Source organism: Atractosteus spatula (assembly GCF_055471065.1).
Source record: "Atractosteus spatula isolate fAtrSpa1 chromosome 16 unlocalized genomic scaffold, fAtrSpa1.hap1 SUPER_16_unloc_2, whole genome shotgun sequence".
Taxonomy (NCBI): domain Eukaryota; kingdom Metazoa; phylum Chordata; class Actinopteri; order Semionotiformes; family Lepisosteidae; genus Atractosteus; species Atractosteus spatula.
Window position 1 is genome coordinate 415,476 of NW_028296632.1, and position 6,149 is coordinate 421,624.

Consider the following 6,149-nt stretch of genomic DNA (forward strand, 5'->3'; position numbering starts at 1 on the left):
AAACCAACTGAGCTAACAGGCCTTGTTCCCACTGTCCTCTCTGTGCTGCAAAAAATGGAATTCAGGGAAGTTTATTTTGTCCTTCTTTGAATAGAAAGCCCTGCAATTTAGTGTACGGGCTTTCTCGTGCTGTTTAATGGTTCTTCAAAAATTCAAATTCAAATCCTACACTGGCCTGAAGTGCCCCCCCATTTCACAGCATTTTTCAGCTGATTTAAATGTACCTAAAGGAGAAGCATTATTGAAGACCATCAATTACCAAGAGCTTTTGTCAAAGGTTTTGGTGGTCACTTTTAATGACCACAGAGAGCTATGACCTCGGTTTTACATCTCATCCAAAAGACAGCGCCTTTTTACCACACAGCGTCTCCGTCACTATACTGGGGCATTGGGACCCGCACAGACGTCAGGGTGAGCGTCCCACCGCTGGCTCTATTAACACCGCTTCCAGCTGTAAGCTTTGCTTTTCCCTGTAGGTCATCCTCATCTGGGTACTGACCTGGCTCACAGCTTCTAAGCTTCAGTGGGTTTTCAGTTGCGAGTTGAAAGGGGATGCAAGTGATGGAGCCGCTCGCTGCAAAAGCCACTGCATTGGCCAGGAATCGAACCCGGGCCTCCCGCGTGGCAGGCGAGAATTCTACCACTGAACCACCAATGCACGCTGCAAGGGTCTACAAAAAAGACGCTTTTTTACCACTCTGTGCTGGATGTTGGGTCCCAAGGGAACTTCTGGACGAGTGAGAATTTTCTGCTATCAAAATTTGGTTTCGGAGACTTTTGGCAGCCTACAGATGCAGCCATTCAAAATGCGCGGGCGATACCGCATTATTTTGCGGTACGCTGTACGCAGTCTACCGCAAGCTACCGGTAAATACCGCGAGTTACCGTAAATTCTCCTATAATACGACAAGCAAAATAATAGTATCCGGAATTTCCGCAAGGTGGAGCTAATAAAGCTCAACCTCTCATGTTTGAGCTGTGGCCATCAAAGTCTTTAACGAAGATATTACTAATAGTATTAATAATGAATGACCTTGGACAAGCTGTAAGTGTAAACTCAAAGTATTGCCCTGGTCAACATTCTTTTTTTCATTGACCGTCTTTGTAAAAGTAACACCACAGCATTTTGCAATCACGCATTTGTTTCCAATCATGCAAAGTACAGTAATTTTTGAGAATCGATTCACCATGCCTTTCACATGCTCATAAAAGAGATTGATTTAGGAACATAAACATATTACCGTATGAAAACTGTACTGTATACAGTATGTATATGTATATTTAATGTCTTAACTGTGCCCGTTTAAGTATTGAATATTCATATCTGATTTTACCACTGAAGGGAAATCTTAGTAGCTGAGCATAAAAAGAATAGGAGCATACTGCAACGCGTGTGAAGGCCATAAACGATATTAATTTTGGAACATAAACATAGAGTATATGGCTGGTCTCGGTACTTTAAAGAAAACATACACGAAACATGGTTTCATTATGACCAGAATCGGTCTTGAGATGTTTTTAACTTGATTTACAGTATTTGAGAGGTATGTCTTAACACCGATACTACAGTGCTTAAGTACTGCTCACGTATATGTTTCTAGGTTTATATTATGCATTTCATACGGTCAAATTACTTTTGAGCAACTAATAAGAAGCGCGAAACGGTATGCGTTTTAGTTTCGTTTTGTGCTGGGACCCGTGGATTGATTAGAGATATCAAGTACATACAAGTCATTTTTTAAATGTTGTAGTTCGTCTTGAAAAAATGTTACGAGTACATCATCTATCAACAATTACACAGGTTCTGTTTCCATATTGCGGATTTTGGTTACGTAATATTATTTTCTAGATTTCACGTTGTGAATATATGATTTGGGCAAACAGAGCCGCAAAGAAGTACATTATGGGTTGTTGTTGTTTTTTTTGCAGTTTTATCTAGAACAAGCGATGCTTAAACCTTTGTCTGATTCTTGTGAAACTATCCACACGACAGTTACAGTACCTAGGAGTTGACTTCAGTGATGTCACTGATGGGATGTTTCTAAAAATCCATCCTCTGTAAAACGTCTTCTCTAGTTGTCCTGCATATGTATTCGCTAATGAAGCTGTGTGTTCTGAGCCTGGATCTCTACATTTCTGTATGAACCAGCTTAGAGGGCTAAAGACAGCTTGTGTTTAAATTGAGTGTAAGGCAATTTATGCTTCTAAAGTCATGGTAAGCATTTATTATTGTACTGTGCTGTAAACTTGTTCTGTGCCTAGTCACATTATTTTATAGCGTTTTTATAGTGTTATCAAATCCGGTGGCGCTGTGTGTTAGTTTCCTGACTCCCATGTCACATGGTCTGTGATTGAAACCTGTGAAACCGGTTTAATTCGTCACAGCCAGCACTCCGGCAGAGAGGGGGTTGTACTCGTAAAGTAGAAGCAGGCGAGATTTCCAGCGAAAGACACCTCCCCCCCACCCTCATACGATTCGCATTGTAATTACACATTGTAATTGTATTACACATTGTACACATGCTTAAAAGAGAAGAGAGAAAACGCAAGCCTTCTTCAGGTGTGAGGGTCTTCTGCTCAGAATGAACTTCAACTTGAACTTTATTGCCATATGTAACCGGTACTGGTACAATGGAATTCTTACTTACAGAAGGTCTTACGATTGTAAAACAAGTGTAAAAAACAAGACAAAGTGCAAACAGTGCATCAAGACAATGTACAAACAAACAATAGACAATGTGCAAGTAAACATGTAGACATTTCTTTCCAAGGCAGCGGGTACAAGCGATCTCGCGTTTTAAAACCACCAGGAAAAGCAGAAAAGCACTTTTCCTTGCTTGCGCCGGCACACAACGACGTGAGGAGGACACCGTAGTCGGCAGGATTCGAACCTGCGCGGGCAGACCACAATGGATTTCTAGTCCATCGCCTTAACCACTCGACCACGACTACAGCAAGCGTCGCCGTTGCTGCGTTCTTGCTACAATTTCACATGGATCGCGAGGCGCCGGCGGAAACCTTTTTCAAAGTCGTTCTCCATTAAAAAAAAAACCTTTCCAAAATACAAGCCTTGCAGACAGACACGCCTCAGAGGACTTAAGGGTGGCTTCATGTGGGAATGATAAAGTCTCCCCGTCCGGACAGGAAAATGGCACTTTGTTAGACACAAAGAAACAATCAACAACAGACAAATGTCCACAAGCATTTAAGAAGCCGCACCATGTTCTTGCTACAATCTCACACGGATCGCGAGACGCCGGCGGAAATCTTTTTCAAAGTCGTTCTCCGTTAAAAAAAAAAACCTTTCCAAAATACAAACCTTGCAGACAGACACGCCTCAGAGGACTTAAGGGTTGCTTCATATGGGAATGATAAAGTCTCCCCGTCTGGACAGGAAAATGGCACTTTGTTAGACACAAAAAAACAATCAACAACAGACAAATGTCTACAAGCATTTTAGAAGCCGCACTTGAAATAGCTCTTACATTCGTGTTAGACGCAGGAATCGCCTTTTTATTGACGCTCTTACAAACGCCATGGAAAGCAAAACAAAGCAAAGCAGAGCAGAACAAAACGAACAAAATAAAACCCTCATGTCCTGCACTTGAATATAATGCCGTTACGTGCCGAAGCGGTATTGGACGTCATCCTAGCACTGCAACCCGGGGCGTACGGTATATGGGAACGAGCACACGTCACGAATCGTCTCTAATCACTCCCTGCACTGTAAGGCGCCTTGAAGCGTGCACCCTCAACATTCATCTTTGCGCATCTGTGAAAGGTAAACTCTTGAGCAAACTCTGAACCAGACGCTCAAACTCCAGCTAGCATTAGGGGTAGCATTCCCACGCTACTTGAACACTTTGTTTACGCTCAGTGCTGGATTTTGGGAACTTTAGGACGAGTGGGACTTTTCTCCTATCTGTCAATTCGTTTTGTTTTGGAGACTCTTGGCTGTCAGTGTTGTATAGTGCAGCGTGAAGAAAACGTTTTCGAAAACTGTGCCGGCTCAAAAGTTGTAAGAAATCCTCTCCAGCTCTTTTAAGTCTCTTCAGTTTTGTCATTTAAAGTGAAACTAGATGTATAACTGGAGCCTAACTTATGCAAATGGTGAGGCTCCAGTTCGACATCTAGTTTCACTTTATATGACAGAAGTACGTCAGACTGCGCCGGACTGGGGGATCACTTCCGGTTATTTTTACCATCTTAAATATTTGAAATCCTCCCCTATGCAATTGTGACACTTCATCTTGGCTCCACCTAGGACACTCTTCAATCTTCCATCACTTCTCTCTTCTCCCGCAACACTCTCGTCTGTCGGCAGTATGTGGCGTCTTTGCATTACCACCAATCTCACCACAGCAAGAAAGCAACGTGTTTTGTCAAGAGAGGAGGAGACTGAGAGGTATGTCTTAACACCGATACTACAGTGCTTAAGTACTGCTCACGTACATGTTTCTTGGTTCATATTATGCATTTCATACGGTCAAATTACTTTTGAGCAACTAATAAGAAGCGCGAAACGGTATGCGTTTTAGTTTCGTTTTGTGCTATGACCCGTGGATTGATTAGAGATATCAAGTACATACAAGTCATTTTTTAAATGTTGTAGTTCGTCTTGAAAAAATGTTACGAGTACATCATCTATCAACAATTACACAGGTTCTGTTTCCATATTGCGGATTTTGGTTACGTAATATTATTTTCTAGATTTCACGTTGTGAATATATGATTTGGGCAAACAGAGCCGCAAAGAAGTACATTATGGGTTGTTGTTGTTTTTTTTGCAGTTTTATCTAGAACAAGCGATGCTTAAACCTTTGTCTGATTCTTGTGAAACTATCCACACGACAGTTACAGTACCTAGGAATTGACTTCAGTGATGTCACTGATGGGATGTTTCTAAAAATCCATCCTCTGTAAAACGTCTTCTCTAGTTGTCCTGCATATGTATTCGCTAATGAAGCTGTGTGTTCTGAGCCTGGATCTCTACATTTCTGTATGAACCAGCTTAGAGGGCTAAAGACAGCTTGTGTTTAAATTGAGTGTAAGGCAATTTATGCTTCTAAAGTCATGGTCAGCATTTATTATTGTACTGTGCTGTAAACTTGTTCTGTGCCTAGTCACATTATTTTATAGCGTTTTTATAGTGTTATCAAATCCGGTGGCGCTGTGTGTTAGTTTCCTGACTCCCATGTCACATGGTCTGTGATTGAAACCTGTGAAACCGGTTTAATTCGTCACAGCCAGCACTCCGGCAGAGAGGGGGTTGTGCTCGTAAAGTAGAAGCAGGCGAGATTTCCAGCGAAAGACACCTCCCCCCCACCCTCATACGATTCGCATTGTAATTACACATTGTAATTGTATTACACATTGTACACATGCTTAAAAGAGAAGAGAGAAAACGCAAGCCTTCTTCAGGTGTGAGGGTCTTCTGCTCAGAATGAAACGCTAAAATGTAATGTAGGCTCTGAATGGGTTCAATTATGATTTGGGCTTGATTAAGGTCGCTGCCTTTCATCTAAAACCCTACTTGAATCCTTCGAAACTAAAAATTAGTGTTAGTGAGTTCTAAATAAAGAGGTATCCAGGTAACAGTGAAATGGGCGGACAGTCTGGGGAGATCGCCCGTTTTCCATGTAAATAGTTCCCTGGTTCCGCACCCCTTGGTGTTTCTCTCGCTCTCTCTCGGGTCACCTGATCATTAGCTCGAAAGATTTCAGTGCTTTGTGTATATTCTAATGGTAGTGGGGGCAGGGTGTGTGGGAACAGGTTTGGTTGAAATTGCATTGGAGATCTATGTTCTTCACACCTGAAACATTTTCTCTGAAAGCATTTTCTTCGCAGTTTAACCGATCTTGTTACAGCATGTTACAGTTTACTATTATTAACCATATTAATTTTAAGTGCTTAATGCCATTTTTTGACCAGGCACGAATATTCTTAAGTCCATATCTTCGCAAGGGAATCAGTGCGAATTGCAATACTAATTAAATTAAAACTACTAACTACTAACTAATACTAATTAAAACAAACCAGAAACGTGTTGTTCTGTGTAATGACATTACAAGTGGAAAGATTGCAGATTTTAATCGTCTTTAATTTTGTTACGTTATACATTTTAGAAACGTTTCATCCATACAAAGACC

General features: G+C 41.4%; 1 non-coding gene across 1 annotated transcript; it reads right to left on the minus strand.

The window, feature by feature from the left end:
- Positions 1-587: 587 nt before the first annotated feature.
- On the minus strand, positions 588-658 carry trnag-gcc (transfer RNA glycine (anticodon GCC)). Its single transcript has one exon. It is a non-coding gene; the product is annotated as a tRNA-Gly (tRNA).
- Positions 659-6,149: the final 5,491 nt, after the last annotated feature.